Source organism: Cupressus sempervirens, chromosome 6 (genome assembly GCF_028749045.1).
Source record: "Cupressus sempervirens isolate cs-2001-9-10 chromosome 6, ASM2874904v1, whole genome shotgun sequence".
Classification (NCBI taxonomy): Eukaryota; Viridiplantae; Streptophyta; class Pinopsida; order Cupressales; family Cupressaceae; genus Cupressus; species Cupressus sempervirens.
In genome coordinates this window covers 619814530-619835972 of record NC_143123.1, presented here as the reverse complement: position 1 = coordinate 619835972, position 21443 = coordinate 619814530, and positions in this window count along the sequence as shown.

Genomic DNA, 21443 nt, shown 5'->3' with positions numbered 1-21443 from the left:
CTTTCTCAAGTATAAATTACTATTTGCATTACCTTTAAAAAATCCCAAATTTATCAAGTGTTTATCTAATCTTGCATACAAGGCTCTACATACATGTTTTAGTACATATGATCCCTTCTTCAATCTATAAACCATATCATTTTCATCTATAAAAGGAAACTCATCAAGTTGTCTAATTTATGCCTCCTCCTAAAGTTCTCCATTCATAAATGTTAACATCCATTTGTTTAAATTTGAAGTTCTTGTTAGTTGCATTTGCCCAAAAAAAGTCTCACTACCTCTAGTCTAGCATTAGCTAAAAAGTTTGTTTGAAATAAATTCCTTCATTCTATGAATAAATTTTACAAACTAGTCTTTATTTTTTCCCTCACAACTTCACCTTATTCATTCATCTTGTTTCCAAGCATCTCATATCAATGACATCCACTTTGTACAATCAAAATACCCCTCTCCTGATAGATGCCTCCCTCTAGATATATGGATGGTAGGGAGTCAAGTGAGTCATATATACATATACAGGGCCATTTGTAGGCCTATCTCTAACTCCAACTCCCTGTTACATATGCCCTATATATCTATCTACAATTGGGTTCTTGATCATGATAGTTGATGGATAGACCTCAAACGAGTCAGAGTCTACTTGGAGTTGGAGATAAGGGCTCTTTTGCATGTAGAGTAACTATCTACTTGAAGAGTCTACTATAGGGAATGCATTTAATATTTGTTGGGCCACATGGTGGTGCTTAGTTGTATTTGGATGGGAATTAAATATTTATTTTAAGGTAGTTTCATTTACCTTTTATCCCACATTGGTTGTTTTTGTAACATCTTGGGTGGTAAGTGCCTATTTAAGAAATGCATATGAGTTTTTCTAATAAAGCTTCAAGGTTTGATCTCTTCCTAGTAGAAGCTTGGAGAGAAGGAGGAAGAAGAAGAGTGAGTTTTTATGAGTCTATGGATAGAACACCAAATGTGAGGTAGTTTATGGTAGGATAATGGTAGAGTTGTGAGTTTGTAAGAAGTACTAGTTTCTGTAGGTTAGAAAAAGGAGGTTTCTTGGTGGGCTTGCAAGCACAAGTTTAGATTTTCCTTCGAGGTTTGTACTAGAGTGTGGATCTGAACTAGTTAGTGTTTGGGTTGGATCTTAAGGGATCTTGCAAAACTATTATTGTAATTTCTATTATATTTGGTCACAACTGGGAAGACCTTATAGCCTAGCACATTGCATGTAAACAATTATTTTATGAATAAATCATTGTGATTTGATATCTAATCTTGCATTTTTTTTGAGTTTTCATTGTGTGGGTACTTGCTAGGGACTAGGATATCAAATTTGGGGATTCACCTACCTTCCGCTACATCAAGTATCAGATCGAAGGTTATTCCTAAGCATGTAGCTAGATCATTGAAGTTGAGGCAGTTTGCACTAGGACATTGGATAGACATGCAAATGGATCTATGGTTGTGAAGATGGAAAGTTGATCTTGTTTGAGAAGATTGATCTATTCGTGATTTGTTGTAGAGGGTTTGTGAAGATCTTAGAAGATGGATCCAAGAGGATTGGACATTGGGATGATTGTGAATGTTTTTGATATAGTGGAGATGAAGATGAATGAGATAATAGCTGAGGTGGAAATTGTTGTGGATGTTGCTTTTTCAAAAAGATTTGAGAAAACAAAGAAGAAATTTATATGCTACTAGAGTTGGAGTCTACCAATCGAGAAGATAGTTGTCTGGCTAGTTAGAAGAATTTTTTGAGAGAGAAGATGTCATGGCAAGGTTGAGGTGGAAGAGATTGGTTTTATTGATTAGTTTTTGGAGTCTAATATAGAACCTATAGAGCAACTAGAGGTTGTTGCTAAGGATATTTATAACCTTGTTGATGTTGGGATGGAGATTGGGTTTCATGATTAGTTGGTTGAGTCTAACATAGAGATTGTGGAGCACTCAGTCATGGATGATCTAGTTGTTTTTGGTGGTGACTTGTATGTTGCAAAGCATCTTGTTGTGAGTTTGGATTGTGTTGATGGAAATCTACATATTGTTGTTGAATTCCATTTATTGAGGTATGTAGGTGGAAATCTAGAAGTTTGTGGATGTTTCCTTGAATCATGCATTTAATATTTGTTGGGCCACATGGTGGTGCTTAATTATATTTGGGTGGGAATTAAATATTTTTTGTAAGGTAGTTGCATTTATCTTTATCCCACATTAGTTTTGTTTGTAAAATCTTGGGTGGTAATCTCCTATTTAAGCAAGGTATATGAGAATTTTTAATCAAGCTTCAATGTGTGATCTCTTCTTAGTAGAAGCTTGGAGAGAAGGAGGAAGTAGAGGAGTGAGTTTTCTTGAGTCTATGGATAGAGCATCAAATGTGAGGTAATTTATAGCAGGATTGTAATGGAGTTGAAAGTTTTTTAGAAGGGCTAGTGGTTGTGGCTAAGAAACAAGGAGGTTGCTTGGTGGGCTTGTGAGCACAATTTTAGATTTTCCTTGAAGGTTTCTACTGGAGCATGGATCTAGACTAGCTAGTACTTGAGTTGGATCTCAAGGGATCTTATAGAATTGTTATTGTAATTGCTATTGTATTTGGCCGTAATTGGGAAGGCCTTACAGCCTGGCCCATTGCATGTAAACAATTATTTTTTGAATAAAGAGGTGTGATTTGATATCAGATCTTGCATTGCTTTTGAGTTTGTATTGTGTGGTTATTTTCTAGGGGTTAGGACATCTCCTTTGGGGATTCTCGTAGCTCACACTACATCATCTTTCCTTTATACCATATATTCATAATAATTCCTTGAATCAGCCTTGAGGCTTTCCCAATTAATTATAATAAGATAATTAATTAAAATTACAATAGTACTATAAGCTCATGATCTATACAAAACTTCACATGTGAGATACTAGGGCTTGAGCACTTCTTGACATCATTAGTTGGCTATCCTCTATGACTCCCTAACTACGCATCTCTTCACTACATCTTAGATGCAAGATAGCTAGCAAATATCAGGAACTTCTTTCCCAATACTCTATCTTTGAACTGCTCTTTGTAAATAAGGTACATCTTCTATACATCTTTTACTCAGACTCTGTACACTGGACCACATTATCATGAATTTTTATTGAACATGTCCATAACCACACATCACCAAAAAATCAAGCAATTTTACATACCATCAAGATGTCTTTCTGCAACTTAGCTAGTCTTTACAAAAATTGTGCTATTTTGACATCAATGACAAACACAATCATGAATGCAACATGTCAATACTATCCAATGCCCGGATTACTATCCAAAGTAGTATCATCAACATTCATGCTAAAAATGGCCCCCTTTGGCATTGATGACAAAATACATGAAAACAAATCCAAGTTCCAAGAATACCAAACAATGCTTTACTACTATTACCGACCAACATTAGTTTTCCACATGCTAAAAAGAATCTCAAACAAAAAAGATGCACATAGGTGCATACTCCTTGTTAGGCATATAATGTTTAGTTCACACTAAACAATTGACAATACATTAGGTGCACATTCCTACTTCCTTTCATAATCTCTCAAAATCTCTCTAAAGAGATATCTCTCCCCCATACTTAGGAGATGTGATTTTCATGCATATTCTCTCCATTGACATCAATGTCAAGGATCTCAATCTCAATGTTACGATATACCAATTGTTAAATACCAATTTCTAATATGTTGCACCAGTTCATCAACCAACTTGAGTGTCCAAAGAAATTATTCAATACCAAATACCAAGATTCCTCAGTGACTCAAATCATCATAGATACTACCCCATAAAGAGAAGTATCAATAATTAGTCCAAGCTAACAATAGTGTTTTGTACCACTAGATTGACACACTCTCTAAATCATCTAATTATAATTAGGTAGGGGCATAACCCCAAGCATACATCTCAAGTCTCAAAAGTATCTTTAGGCAAAGGCTTCATTAAGATATCTACAATCTAATCTTAAGTACTCACATACTCCAATTTGATCTCCTTTTATGCTTCTTTTTCTCTCAACACATGATACTTAATAGCTATATGCTTACTATTAGAATGTAATACATGATTCTTATACATACTCACTATACTTATGTTATCATCGTAAATTATTACAAGTTCTTCAAACTCAGTTTTGATATCTACATAACTTGATTATAATTATTTTCTATTACAACATACTCTACCTTAATAGTACTCTATGAAATACAATCTTTCTTCTTTCTTACCCAAGAAACCAATCTTTCTCCAAGAAAGAATGTTCCACCATTGGTTCTCTTTCTGTCATCCATACTGCCTACCCAATCTACACTAGTATATGCACATGGAGTGAAATCACTTGATCTATCATACCAAATTTCATAGTTAGATGTCCCTTTTATATTTTTGAATATCCTCTTCACTACTACAAAATGATATTCCTTAGGATCATCTTGAAATCTAGCTACAATCTGAACTACATTTTCTATATTTGGTTTGGTGTGAGTTAGGTACTGCAAACCTCCAATCATGGATCTGTACTTCTTATGCTCTATTGTAGGTGTCTCATCTTTGTTGGATATTTTATGACCAATTATCATAGGTGTACCAACCAGTTTACAACTTTCCAAAACAAACCTTTTCAACAAATCTTTCAAGTACTTAGCTTATGAAATGAAAATACCATCACTATTCTGTACAACTTGTAATCCTAGGAAAAACTTCATTTATCCGTTCATGTTCATTTCAAATTCATTCTTCATCTCTTCAACAATCTTATCACTTTCTTCATTATTACCTCCAAAAATGATGTCATCAAAAAATATTACAATAATCAGAAAACCATATTCAACTTCTTTCAAATACAAGTTGTTGTATGTTGTGCCTTTATCAAATCTAATATTTGTCAAATAACTATAAAATGTGCATACTAGGTTCTAGATGCTTGCTTCAAACCATATAAAGCTTTCTTTTATCTGCATACCATTTCTTTATCTTTTCATAAAGGAAAACCTTTAGTCAATGCAATCTCTATCTCTTCTTCAAGTTCTGCATTTAGAAAGGCTAATTTAACATCCATCTAATAAACCTTGAACTTCTTATTTGCTGCATAAGCCAAGAAAATCCTGCATAAGCCAAGAAAATCCTTGCTCCTTTCATTATAGATATAGGTACATACAAGTCTAGCCTTGTTCCTCATAACTTCACCTTGTGTTAGGATAAACCACAGACAAAAATAAAAACTACATGCAAATATAACCAATAACAGAAAATAATAGAACACACAGAAATGAACACAAGGCACCAAGATTTAATGTGTTTCACCCAATCCCTGGGCTACGTCCACCAAATAGCAAGTCCAATCTTATTACAATCCAGTGATTACAACCTAATTACAATCCGTAATCCCTTACAACTCAATACCATTGCAATAACCAATTCCGTATCACAACATTATGAAAAATACCCAACCCTAAGCTCTTTTATACAAGTATTAAACCGCTTTAGGGTTATAACATGTCGGCCATAATCTAACACCACAATAATGTATGTACAGTACTTTCCTGATCAGCCACCACAATCTAACACCTTGCTCATTCATCTTGTTTCTGAATACCAATTTGGTTCCTATCACATTCTTATCTTTAAGTCTAGGAAGTAACTCCCATGTATCATTCTTTACTATCAAATCCAATTCTTCCTTTATTGATTGAATCCAATAATCATCTATGCATGCTTTATCTTCTCTTTTGGGCTCAACATGAGATATCAGACATATGTCCTGATTTACTCTATTCCTTATCATCATAGCTTTGTCTTTGCTTCAAATTATCTACTTAGGAGGTTGATTCCTTTTCTAATTACTATTAGGGGTAGGATTTGACATCACAACTCTTATCTCTTCTCTTATTTCAGAGATCTTCTCTACTCTTTTCTCAATAGTTAGCATGTCATTCTGCAAATCATTGTTAATTTGAAAGAAAACTTCAATATTTTGTCTAACAATTCTAGAATTATCTTCTTCTTCATCTAAATTATAATCTACCATATTTTATTTAGTTTTAAAATTTTTCATCAATTCCTACATTTACACATTCAACTATTGTCTTAGTTCTATAGTTGAAACATCTATAAGCCTTTCTTTTCATTGAATAGCCATGAAAAATACCTTCATCACTTCTTGGATCAAACTTACCAATGTCATCATCTCTCTCAATATAACATTTGCTACCAAATATTTTGAAATACTTAATTGATGGTGAATGACTAAATCATAGTTCATAAGTGTCTTGCTCATACCTTTTTTGATCTATACTTTGTTAAGAGTATATATTGATGTACTAACTACTTCTCTCCAAAATGTCTTCAAAACATCATTTTCAAACAAAATTTCTCTTGTTCAGCTTCTACTACTAATTTATTCCTTCTTTTAGCAATCTTATTTTTCTCAGGTGTTCTAGGTTTAGATAAATGCTTTTTGATTCCATTCTCATCACAAAATATGTTAAACTATCTAGAGGTGAATTCTCCTCGTCTATTAGATCTCAAACACTTTATTTTAACACCAGATTCATTCTTAACTCTATTCTTATATATCTTAAACTTTTCAAAAGCTTCAAATTTCTCTTTAAGAAATGCTACCTACATCATTCTACTCAAATCATTAAAAAAAATCATAAAATACCTTTAACCATATAATCCTTTTGTTATAGAAGGACCACTCAAATCTGTGTGAATGATCTCCAGCTTCTCTCTAGTAGTAAACTTCTTGCTAAGAAATGATGCTTTCTTCTATTTAGCCAAAATAAATTATATACACACAAAATTAGTAGGCTTTGTAATCTTAGCCAATTGTCTGACTACAAAAGTTCTACTCACCTTCACCATATTATCAAAGTTTATATGAAAAAATCTTCTATAACAAAACTAAGTGTTATTAAATTTAGCTACCAAACATGTCATTTCAATATGATTCAACTAAAATATATTACCTTTGGATCTAGTGTTAGTTCTAATCATCTTACCATCTTTGTCTTTGATAATGTAGGTCTTCTTAGTGAACTGCAACCGATAACCCTTGTCTACCAACTATCCAACACTCAACAAGTATCATTCTTTACTATCAAATCCAATTCTTCCTTTATTGATTGAATCCAATAATCATCTATGCATGCTTTATCTTCTCTTTTGGGCTCAACATGAGATATCAGACATATGTCCTGATTTACTCTATTCCTTATCATCATAGCTTTGTCTTTGCTTCAAATTATCTACTTAGGAGGTTGATTCCTTTTCTAATTACTATTAGGGGTAGGATTTGACATCACAACTCTTATCTCTTCTCTTATTTCAGAGATCTTCTCTACTCTTTTCTCAATAGTTAGCATGTCATTCTGCAAATCATTGTTAATTTGAAAGAAAACTTCAATATTTTGTCTAACAATTCTAGAATTATCTTCTTCTTCATCTAAATTATAATCTACCATATTTTATTTAGTTTTAAAATTTTTCATCAATTCCTACATTTACACATTCAACTATTGTCTTAGTTCTATAGTTGAAACATCTATAAGCCTTTCTTTTCATTGAATAGCCATGAAAAATACCTTCATCACTTCTTGGATCAAACTTACCAATGTCATCATCTCTCTCAATATAACATTTGCTACCAAATATTTTGAAATACTTAATTGATGGTGAATGACTAAATCATAGTTCATAAGTGTCTTGCTCATACCTTTTTTGATCTATACTTTGTTAAGAGTATATATTGATGTACTAACTACTTCTCTCCAAAATGTCTTCAAAACATCATTTTCAAACAAAATTTCTCTTGTTCAGCTTCTACTACTAATTTATTCCTTCTTTTAGCAATCTTATTTTTCTCAGGTGTTCTAGGTTTAGATAAATGCTTTTTGATTCCATTCTCATCACAAAATATGTTAAACTATCTAGAGGTGAATTCTCCTCGTCTATTAGATCTCAAACACTTTATTTTAACACCAGATTCATTCTTAACTCTATTCTTATATATCTTAAACTTTTCAAAAGCTTCAAATTTCTCTTTAAGAAATGCTACCTACATCATTCTACTCAAATCATTAAAAAAAATCATAAAATACCTTTAACCATATAATCCTTTTGTTATAGAAGGACCACTCAAATCTGTGTGAATGATCTCCAGCTTCTCTCTAGTAGTAAACTTCTTGCTAAGAAATGATGCTTTCTTCTATTTAGCCAAAATAAATTATATACACACAAAATTAGTAGGCTTTGTAATCTTAGCCAATTGTCTGACTACAAAAGTTCTACTCACCTTCACCATATTATCAAAGTTTATATGAAAAAATCTTCTATAACAAAACTAAGTGTTATTAAATTTAGCTACCAAACATGTCATTTCAATATGATTCAACTAAAATATATTACCTTTGGATCTAGTGTTAGTTCTAATCATCTTACCATCTTTGTCTTTGATAATGTAGGTCTTCTTAGTGAACTGCAACCGATAACCCTTGTCTACCAACTATCCAACACTCAACAAGTTATACTTCAATCCATCAATATAATAAACATCGTTAGTATTAGTTTTACCATCAAGAGTAATGGATCCAATTCATGGTATATGACAATTTGTATTGTTAGCAACTCTAACAATACCTCCATCATGATTCTTGAACTTAATAAACTTATTCATATCACCAGTCATGTTAGGTGAAAAACCATTGTCAATTATGCAATTAGATTTCTTTTCTACTTTGGAAACTAGAGCTCTTTCTTCTCTAATTTCTCCATCAATATCATCTTCCTTGATATCCTTTAATCCCAATTCATCATCAATTTCACTTTGACATTTTTCATCAAATTCTTCATCTTCATTTGCATACAAACAATTTCTATCTCTATCTCTTCTAGGCTTGAATTTTGCATTATATTTTTTCTCTATTTTAGAACATTTAGATGCATGATGACCAAATTCATTAAACATCCAACATTTCAAGGTTTTCATACCATATTTTTCTCTTCTCACAATAAGGGCTATTCCATCCTTAATCTTCTTGTCTTCATCAGGTCGTATACTACCAATAAAATCTCTACGAGTGCTTTTACTCATTGTCAAATTAGGCCAAATGTTTAGGGTATTACAAGTTGTTTTGACTCTTGTTAGTTCTCCACACTATATCATATCTACTTCTATTGATTCTAATCTTCCAAGAAATGTTTCATTTGTGAAATTCTTAGTGTAGGGCATTACTAACTAAATCATCTAAGCTATTGGCTTGAATGGTGGTGTCAAATATTTCAAGATTTTCCATATAAATTCACCAACTTTCTTGGTTTCACCATGAGACTGAATTCCTATAGTAATTTATAATATTCTTATAGCATAACTTATTATAGATTCATCTTCTATCATTTTAGGATCTTTAAATGCACATATCCAATTCTATAAACTCATTCTCTTTGCATGATCATCACCTTCAAAAGTAGATTCTAATGCATTCCAAATTTTATAAGATGTTACAAGTGACTTTACCTGATTGTATTCATTTTTTGGAAGAGCTATTAGTAGAGCTTCTCTTTCTCTCATGTTACACATGAATAGATCTCTCTCTTCTTCATAGCATCTTTCAAGATTTTCTTCTTCAATGATTGTCTTCTTACCCTTTGTCAAGATCCAATATCCTTAACCCATATACAATAGATGAGTCTTCATCTTCTCCTTCCAACTCTCTTTATTGGTCCCATCAAATCTAGGACTATCCATTTTGAAAATATTCACCATTGATATCCCAAAGTTGCTAAGCTTATCCTTTACGGACCTAATTCTTTGATACCAATAGTTAGAATATATAGTCACTAATATAACTTAGAGGGGGGATAAATTAGTTATCCAAATATTATCACAAATAGCAACCTATATAAGTAATATAAACTAAAACCAAAATAAGATACTCATACAAAATAACAATAGATGTGTTAACTAGTGAAACCCTTGATCAAAGGGAAAAACCTAGTAGGGATGGTACCCACAAGATGATGTACTAATATAAATAGTCCTTGTTAGAGGATGGACCCTATTAGGATTCTATGAATACATTCAATACATATGAGTCCCTATTATGAGACTTTGAATCCCTATTAGGAGATTCTAACCCTATTAAGAGTTGTGCCAAACATGTTAGGAGTTGTGGAAGATAGCTCAACCCATTTCCTAAATAGCTTGAAGGTAAAGACCAATTAACCCACTATCCAAATGATCTCTATATTAATTTTTGTAGAATAATGGAATGGTACCCTTCCTCTTTCTTTGTCTTATCAATTGGACCTCAACCCCTTTTGATCTTGTAACCAAATAAAAAATCTCACATCCAATAATCCCTTAGATCACTTACATGCATTCAATAATAATTCTTCTCCTTTTCACACTTTGCAGTTCACACAACACTCACAATACTACTTTTCTCACATTGCAATCAAGGAAAATATCTTTCCTTTATAACATATCTTCATAATAATTCCTTAAGTTTTCCTTGAGACTTTTGCAATTAATTATAATAAGATAATAAATTAATTATAATTACAATGGTGCGGTTAGCTCATAGTCTATACAAAACTTCACATGTGGGATACTAGGGCTTGCACACTCACTAATGTCATCAACTAACTATCCTCTATCACTTCTTGGCTACACATCTCTTCATTACATCTCAAATTTAAGATAGGCAAAAAAAATTCAGAATTTCTTTCCCAATACTCTATCTCTAAAGTGCTCTTTGTAAATTAGGCACATCTTCTATACATATTTGACTCAAACTCTACACACTTGACCACGTCATCAAGAAAATATGTCAAACATGTCCATAATTGCACATCACTAGACAATAAAACCATTATCTGTACCATCAAGATCTTTCCCTACTACTTAGCCAATCTTTACATAAACCGTGCTATGTTGATATCAATGACAAACATATTAATGAATGCAACATGTCAATACTTTCCAATGCTCAAAGTATGCCCCAAATTAGTATCATCAACATTCATGATAATAGAGAAGTACTAAAAAGAGTTGAAGAGTGATTTCTTTAATGGTTGCAACACAAATTAGAGACAAAATTAAAATGGAGGCTAGTTAGTGGATCAATGTGTGAGTTGAATTAAGATTTGTATTTACAAAGTGAGTTGTATTTGTTAGATCAAACCTGTTGTTACTTTCTAACCATTGTATTAGTATTGAAATCCTTTAAACAATGTTGACCTAATAATCATATATAAAAAAATTTCAAGGTGGCATCTAATGGAATGTTCTAAAGTCCTCTAACAAGGCCACGTTTAATAGGGTGATAAAATCCTTCTAATCTCTACTTGTGCTCACACTCCTTGTACATTTAACTTTATCTTTATGTACATTGAAGGTTATTTATGTCCTTATCACTCCTTTGTTCTTCTATAAATATTGACCAAATGCTTACAACATCCCAAGTAATGTCGCTCTAGTAAAATTAGTTATCACTAAAATGATTTTTTTAATGATCTCAACTTTATGTGCATATTCAAGGGTCAAAGATTTCAATATCTTCCATAATAATTCCTCTTTTTTCATTATTCCTTCACAACTCTTGATTCCTAAAACAATATCAAATATTATACCAAAATATGCTCTAATAGATTCATGTTTCATCATCCTATCAATACTCAAAATATTCCTCAAATTTTTTCATCTAGACATTTTTGCAAATTTATCTCCTTCAAATAAATTTTGTAACTTAATCCAAATTTCTTGTAAAGATATAAACCTTTTTGCCTCAACATATTTTGGTTCAAGAAGAGAGAATAATAATGTGTCTCCAACATACATATTGTACATGAAGAGATCTGCACAACACTTCTAAAAAAGATGCCAAATATTTTTCTTCAATAACATCCTTCTTCTCTCTTGTATTCAACCAATAATCTTGTCCTCATCTTGTCCTTCTAGTTTTCATGGTTTACTCCATGATAGTTGAGACTTTCTTTTCTTAATGTATCCATGGGTCTCCTTAAGTTATTAAGATTTCTCTAAAAGGACCTGATTCTTTGATACAAATTGGTGTAGAAGCACCTAGTCCTTTGCTCTCCAGAGCATCCAGTAAATCAAGCTCTTCATGAGTTTCACTCAAGGACATTCATGCCTAAGAGTCTTTGACAAGTTTTAGAAGTATTTTTTCATTAAAAATAAGCCTACTTGTAAGGCCTAGTCACCATTGGTGTTTTTAAAACATGATTTTTTGACTATGGTCATTAGGCACATCTTAGTCCTAGGATAGGATAAGTGTGTTCCTAGGCTTCTAAACATGCATACTTGGTTAACATAGGGGATCCCTTTGTTATCCAACCCAACTTGATTAGTATATAGTTTATGTTGGAATTCCTTCGTTAACCAACTCAACTCGATCAAAACTATCTCCAGTTTTGGTTAACACCAAACTCTTGACACATATGGGAAACTATCCTTAATGCTCAAGTGAGCTTGGTTAACACTAACTACTCTATAAAGGCTAACAGTTTCTGATTACTTTTAAAAAATTTCACTTAATCACTCCCCAATGGTCACAACCTTTGAAAATTGGCTAGATTAATTAGGAAAGGTCTTCAAATAGAATTTTGGGTGGGTGGAAGAAAAAGAACATGTACTTTTCTAATTTGAATTAATAAAGGCTCCCATTTTCCTTCTAAATTGTTGCATTATGCAAGTGTACAGAATGGTAAAAATTGGAAGGCAGAAATTAATGTTTGATCATGAATCTCTAATGTATTAGGAGAAGAATTCAAGTGGTTTAAAGTATTGAAGTGGTCAGAATCAAGAGATATTTAACTTTCTTCCTTGGGTGCACCAAAACCTTCATTTCATTGACAAGTTTTGGCAAAAATGCCCTAACTTGTATTTACACTAGGGGAACCTCATACAACTAAAGAAAATTCAAGTTAGGAGCGTTTTATTATAAGACCTTTGAAGGATGAAATATGGAAAGCAAGACTTTTAATTTTGGAAGCCAGCCTTAGGCCAAACACCCATATGTGTTTGCTGCAAGACAACATGTATTGATGTGTTTCAGGCACTTAGGGGATGCATGAAACCTTTTTGTGGGTGGAATATAATATCTTATAGATCCCTACAATTTTACTAGTTGGTGGCTAAGTTAGATCATTAGCCCAATTTATACTTCACAAACCTAGTGGCTAATTAGGGTTGCTAGGCCTAAAAGAAAATTTTTCTATTTAAAGCCTTTGGGTATAAGGTAAGTTTTTCTAACCCACTAGTTTGAGTTTGTTGAATGTTTTGAAACCTTTCCATTACCATTTGAACATATAGGTTCCCATTTTAAGCACAATCCTAGTATTTAGTGTTTTTTTTCTTATAGACCTAGTTCATGTTTGTGAGTAAGGTTTATACAAAGGTGTAGAGCCCTCTCTTGAACTCATTTTTGGGGTATTATAAGTAGTCAAAGGCCACATCACAAGAGAGTTTCCTATATAATGGAAAACTCTACATCAAGTGGTACTAGAGAAACCTAAGATTCCTTAGGGTAAAGGATTTCAAAACATGTTGGAAGGATGACCAATGCAAAGATTGTAAAATACCTAAGAGACCATAATCTAAGGAAAGATGAACAAAGGAACAAGGAGATGCAATTGATGAGGCAAGAGATGGATAAGATTAAGGAGAAACTTCAAAATAGAAGTAGTGAGAACTCAAAAGAAGTCAAACAATGGAGTGATGAAGAACCCCTTGTACAGGAGGAAGAAGAATGGTCTACTAACTAGAGGTTACTTGTGAAGACTCTAAAATATATGGAGAGGAGAACCATGGATGCCAAGCTTGATATGCCTACATACAATGGGAAGATAGATCAAGATGCTAAAATGGATTAGGTAGATGCCCTAACTAGTTTCTTTGAATGTGAAGACATCACTAAAAACCAAAGGGTGAAGATTGCCAAGTCTAGAATCAAGGGCTCTACACTCATAATCTCACTCAAGATGACAGAGTGAAGAACAAGAAGAATCTAGTCACCACATGGCAGAAGATGGTGGCTCTACTCAGAGTGACCTATGTCCCTAAGGACTATGAAGTTTGACTTCATAAGAAGAGGATGAGTTTGAGATAGAAAGAAATGGACATCCCTACCTATAGTAAATAATTTCAGAAGTTAGTCATGAAGTCTAAGCTTGTTGAACTTGAGAGTGTGAAACTTTCTTGATACATGCAAGGATTAATAATTTCCATTCAAGATGAACTCAATCTGAAAAGTCCTACACTAGTAAACCAATGCTACCAATTGACACTCAAGGTTGATTATAAATTTAAAAGGAGAAGTGAAAAAAGTGGTAGAAAAAAAGGAAATAATGATAGAGGAAAAGGAATACAAAAAAATAGACCACAAGAAGTTTCCAAAAAGGAGAATACCCAACAAGAAAAAAGTTTTAGAGGAGGATACAAAGGAAGGAGAGGTAATAATAGAGGTAGAAATGGTGGAAGAAATAATGGGTGGATCAAATGCTACAATTGTAACTAGATGGGCCACTATACAAACAAGTGTTGTGAGAAATAAAACAATCGAGGAGAAAGAAGAAAAAATCTTGTTCAAGATGATAATGAGGAAAGTGTAAGAGACTATGCTAGTGAAGAAGGGAATACTCTTATGATGAAGAGGATATTGATTCAAGTTCCCATTATAGTGGAGCGTCCTCAATGAAACACTCTCTTTAGGACCAATGGCAAAAGCCATGGAAATGTATACAAGGTAATTATTGATTTTGATTCTACTAAAAATATTGTTTCTAAGGAAATGGTAGACAAATTAAATCTAGAGAAGATACCCCACCCAAATTTTTTTTCTAAGGAAATGGTAAACAAATTAAATCTAGAGAAGATACATTGATACATGAACAAGCTTGGGTAGAAGTTTCAATCTATCACATTTTTCAAGGGTGTCCATGGTAGTATAACCTCAAAGCCAAGCATGATGGGGTCACAAATAAGTACCAAATAAATTAGAATGGTCACAAATTACAACCTACTCCCTCTCCTTAGTCCCCACTAAGAGAAGACTAAAGAACAACTAGTCATAATGGAAAGAGAACAGGAAATGATAGATACTATCAAATACTTTAAAATAGGGCATGTCATAGTTCTCAAACCTAAGATGAAAGTAGTAAATAAAGAAGTGCCTAAAGAAGTAGGTGGTCTACTATAGAAGTATAAAGGGATACTTTCAAGAGACATAAAAGATGAACTCCCACCATTGAGGGTTATCTCACACTAGATTTCCTTCATACCAGGTGTTTCTCTTTTCAAAAAGGATGCATATAAACTCATCCCTAATCAAAATGAATAAGTATCCAAGAAAATTAGTGTCTTTTTGGAAAAAGGAATCATTCAAAAGAATCTCAACCCTTGTACAATCCCTAGTGTATTGGCCCCTAAAAAGGATGGAAAATGGAGACTTTGTACTAACTCTAGGGAAATTAACAAAATAACCATTTGGTATATGTTTCCTATACCCAAAATTGAATATCTACTAGACCAACTTGGAGGAGCACACTATTTTTCTAAAATAAACCTTAAATCAGGTTATCATCTGATAATGATTAGGCTTGGATATGAGTGGGAAACAATATTTAAAACCATTGAAGGATAATATGAATGGCTTGTCAGGTCATTTGGTCTCAAAAAATGACCCTAGTACCTTCATGAGGCTGATGAATGAAGTTCTTCATGAAGATTTCATATTTATATTTAGCAATTCCAAGGAAGAACACATGAGAGACTTAGAACTAGTCCTTCAAAGGGTACATGAAAAGAACTTAGCAATAAACCTTTAAAAGTCTACATTTATGTAGATAGAATTAAGATTCTTGGGATTTTTTATATCAAAGTGCACTTTGAAATGGGATCTTAAAAATTATAGAGGCTATACTCAATTGGTGAACACCTATGACAATAGGGGAAGTTAGGAGCTTTCATGGGTTGGCAAAATTTTATACTAAATTTGTCAAAAACTTTAGTCATATTTGTGCACCTTTGTTGGATATTGTCAAAGGAGGTAAGAAGACAAGGTTTCAATCAAAAACACAAAAAGATGAAGCTTTTGAGTATCTAAAGGGTAGAGTAGTGCAATATCCAATCTTGGCACTACATACCTTCAACAAATTGTTCACAATGGAGACTGATGCTAGCAATTTTTACATAGGTGTAGTACTTAGTGAAGAGGGAAGACTAGTGACCTTCTTCTCTAAAAAGGTCAATGATGGCAAGAAGAAATATAGTATATATTGATGCAAAGGTTCTAGTACTCTAGGTCTTCCTCACCCCAAATGCTCCTTTGTTTACCCTAACCATCCACTAGTTAGTCCTGATTAGATCTTCTTCTAATTAGGATCTCCAACATCCTCACTATCAACTTATCCTCTAAGGTATAGTTAATCTTTTAGAAGATTCCAAGGTCACAAGATTTAACTAGTCCAACTAGATCCCCAAATACCTAGCCTTCTTCACTAGTTTTTCCTCCTAGAATCTCAAACCTCTTCTTAGGATCTTTCCACATTCACCTATTCTCTTGTTAGTCTTCTTGGAACATCAAAGGTCACTCTAAACCCTTTCCAAAACTTTTGGAATCCATACCAATCCAATTGGTCTCTAATTCCCTAGGAGACCTAGTTGTCCAATTCCTAGTAGGTCTAGTTTCACTGTTTAGGATTATAACTCCCAAATTCTCCAAATGTCCCCACATAAGACCTCAAAATTCTTAAAGGTACATGTGAATATCTTTAAATCCAACATCCTTCTTTTGGCTACACCCATAACCCTACTTTCTAAGCTTTAAGCCTATTAATTAGGCCTCTCAACTAGTGAGCATAAACAATTTCTAAACTACTCCCCAACTTTATTTCAACTACTTCCACCAATGAAACTAATTAAAGGATTATCTAGAGGACCTAAAAAATTCCTCCATCCCTTTACACAAATCTATGGGTGCTTGTGCCAATGCTCTGTTATCCTTGTGCTAGCTCAACTATATTCAATAATTAGTCATAGGGATTTACATTTGAACCAAGAAACTCATCAAATCAAAAAAATGGGAATTAAAAAAAATGTACAAACTCTAACCCTACTTCCCCCATGGTTTTTTTTAGGATTAACCTTAGACAAAAATAATAGTTACATGAAAATATAACCAATATTAGAGAATAATAGATCGCATAGAAGAAAACACAAGACACCAAGATTTAACATGGTTCACCCAATCCTTGGGCTACATCTACCAACAACAAGTCCAATATTATTATTGAGTGATTATAATTCACAATACATTACATCTCAATACCATCACAAGAAGCTAAAATATCATCATTTAATTATAAAATCCCTAACCCTAAGTATTTTTAATACAAGCTTTTGCTACTTACAAAATTAGGGTTAGAATAAGTTATCCAATAAGAAAAATAGTAGTCAATACATTTCACAATATAAGGTCATCTTTGGCTTTTGGGGTGCTACCCTTGAAAACCCCTATGGGGGCATTGCCCCTTAGCCCCACCCTATACTATGATAGGGAGCACAATTGGAGCACTACCCCAAGAACTCATAGGGGCACTACCCCTTGACCCCATCTTGGGGGAGCTACCCCCAAAACCTCTATAGAAATAATATGGGGAGAAAAAAATCCAAATAAAACTCTAAGACTAATTAGGCTCCACATCAAAATAGTTCCAACTAATTCAATTGATGGTTTTTTGGGTTAGAGCTATTTTTAACAAAACAACACTATGACTGTCACTTACAGACAAGTGACCTTCAAAATTGCCTAACCCTAAACACCAAACACTTGAAAACAACATATCTATGGCACAAAAAATCTATTTTAAAACACTATACCTGCATGGGGTCTGATCTCCTATGCCAATCTATACAAGGTCATACAGTAACAAGAAATCACCAAAACCTACAAGAATGTTGTTACAAAGGGCCGTAGAGAAGTTCCAAAAGTATTTTTTTTAATCAAAAATTCCATTAACCATCTTAAATCATAAAATAAATTCTCATACACCCAAGGATGAGTTTTTACAAATAGTGTAACTACATCTTGCTTTATTCTTGCAAAAGTTGTCAAAGTTGCTCAAGTAACTTTTCAAAATTGCTAGTAACTTTTTCCATTATGAACATTTTGCCTCATTTTGGAAAATTGATGGGTAATTTTGACCTCCTTGACCCTAGATAGGATATGTAGGCTTCTAAAACACTTGTCAAACCCATGTTACACTCAAATATAAATTTTCCACTATTTAGAGCCAAAATACAACTTTTCACCTAGTGAGCACTATGGGCTCTTACAAACATGAAGTAGATACTTCTTAGCATCCAACCCATTGGACCTTATTCCAACACACACATGAAAAAACATCTAAACCAACCCTAAATCATACCAAACCATCAAAAAGGGGAGGTACCCTATGGCATACTCCCCTAGGACAAGGAATTAAAGTCCCTTGAGTTAGGGGGTCCTCAATGGTAATCCCATGTTTCAAAATGTCTACCTCTATCAACCAAGTAGCTTCAACCTTAGGTAGTCACTACCACTTGATCCAGTAATCCTTTTAGTTAACCTTCCTTTTCTTCCTAAGTTCTTTATTATCTAGTATGTTGTCCAACTTCATAGGTGTTGGGGTAGGCAAGTCTTGCACCCAATAATCAGTCTCCAAAGCTCCAATAGTAGACTCGCCTAAGTCTAAGGGTGGTCCCTTGTAGGGATACAAGTCACAAACATTGAAGATTGATGAAATTCTTAAATTAGGAGGGAGCTCCACCTCATAGGACTTTTTTCCATACTAATGCAATATCCTTAAGGACCTATCTTTTTTTATCAGTAACTTAGTTGTCTGACCCTTGGGTAGTCTCTCCTTCCTAAGGTAAGCCAACACTAGATCCCCTAACTTGAACTAAAAATCCCTTATTTTTTTACTAGCTATCGAATTATACTTCTCCACTTTTTTTTGCAAAGTCTTGTTGACTTCATCATGAAGCTCCTTCATCTGTTCTACAAATGACTCCCCTTATACACTCATTTTGTTTGATAAACTGAGATCTCTCAGCTCTAGGATCCCTGTAGGATGAGCCCCATACACTATTTCAAAATGGATTTTTCTAGTGCTCCTATTGATGGATTCATTGTAAGAAAACTCTACTTGCCCTATGATATGATCCCATGACTGACCATGTTGTTTTGTTAAGCATTTGAGATTCCCAAGTGACCTATTCACTACCTCCACTTGTCCATCTGATTATGGATGGGAGAGTAAAGAGAAAGATGAGTTTGTGCCAAGTTTATTCCATAAGGTTTTCCAAAAGTTACCCAAAAACCTACTATCCATGTCACTTACTACATTCATTGGAAATCCATGGATCCTCACAATGTCCCTAATGAATAGACCTACAATCTGAGAAGCATCATTTTTTTCTTACATGGAATAAAGTGTGCCATTTTGCTAAAATGGTCTACTACCACAAAGAGCTTGTCATGACCCCTTGTTTTCTTTGGTAACCCCAATACGAAATCCATACTAAGGCACTCCAAGGCCTTTGGGTTATGTAAACTGATTGATACAACCCACTATTTCTACTTTTTCCTTTTTCCCTCTGAAAAAATTGACATTGTTCCACAAACTTCCTTATATCAAAATACATCTTAGGTCAATAATAATTCCTATTCATTTGTTCAAGTATTTTGTCCACTTTGAAGTGGCCCCCCAAGATTCCTTGGCATTTCTCTTGCAATGCAATCCCTCATTGAGCATTGGGGTATTCACTTTAGCTGTCCTTTAAAAAAAAACCTTTCTACAACACAAACTCGCTGAAATGTATCTTGAATCCCTACTGAAATTGAACACATGCTTCATAGGCTTCTTTGAAATCATTTTCCTCTTTGTCAAGGTCCTTCAAATCATCCATCCCTATACTTTGTGTTGAGCTATAATTTTACATGATGCTTAATGGAAGAAATCCTTTTGAACTCCTCTCTTGGAAAGCTAATCTGGGATCAACTCCATACTTTTGGGCAATCTTGCAAGCTACTGAAATCTACTCAATTGAAGATAAATGTGTTTGTTCATGAGGAGGCCTCTGATGTTCCAAAAAATTTAGATAAGATCTATAACCTTCTGTTTTGAAAGTAACCACAAAAGAGATATATTTTTGGTAATTTTTGTTTTATAATGAATGCAACCTATCAATGCAACTATATGAATTCCTAATTTAACCAAGCATTAGCAAAGAAAATAACAAAGATAAGGTAATGAGAGATTAAAGAAAATAACTTGAAATGGAAATTATTAATTGATATAAACCATGGTAATAATACGTTTGTGAGTTAAATTATCAAAAAGGATCAGGAAGGAAACCAATGAAAATAGGAGCAATACTTCCTCAAATCCATTGATCCAATTATCGATGGGAACTTAGTAAAAATTGAAATATGTTTCAATTCTCATTGAATCACAAGGCCACAGAAAGTGCACTCATGCGAGACAAGAAAATATGTAGGAGAAATAGGGTGATCACTTCTCCAACTAGGTACATCAGCAAAATTCCTCAAAATGTGGAAAAAATGAGAACTAAAAAATTGCACAATTAAATCAACACAACAAAACCATTGGTTCCAATATTAGTCATGAACAAGAATTCATAAAAATAACAAACTCCAACTAGAATAACTAAACTCAAAATGAGAGCACTAATAGCATGTATTATTGCATCAAAATAATAGCTTGGAGTACAAATTACATCCCTATATTTGTAAGAAATCATCTTGCCAATTTGTGTTGAGAGTGAAAGATCCCTTAATGAAAACATATACTTTTAAACTAATAAAAAAAATCTAATTATATACAAGTTGACTCTCTAAATGGTGCTAAGTAGGACTCCACCCTTTTTTATATCAATTAATAGGTGCACGAGCTTTTACATGACTTAAAACAATAGAAGAAGGAGAAGATAAGAAGAAGGAAGATGCAAGAGGATCTGGGAGTCATTAGAATCTCTAAAAATGGAAGCTTAACCTTCTTTGAGCATTTCTAGGAAAAGAATTGTCATCAAAATACATTTCAAGTGCATGGAATTCTCTAAATTAGGAATTGGTAGTGAATTATTGGTGCATTATTACTTCTTCAAAATTTTTGGTACCTATGTGAAAAGTGCACCTTGCACACCTTGTGCACCTTGATGACAGGTTCAAAAAATACAAAATTTTCCCAACTATCAAAGCTAAATTTCTAGCTTCTATGTTTTCTTCCCCTTTATACTAGATTGATGTTTGGATTCTTGCTCTTGAATTTCTCTATAATCTTTGTCACTTGGGTACCATATAGAAAATTCAAATCTTCATACTTATCTTTTACTACTAGCAAGTAA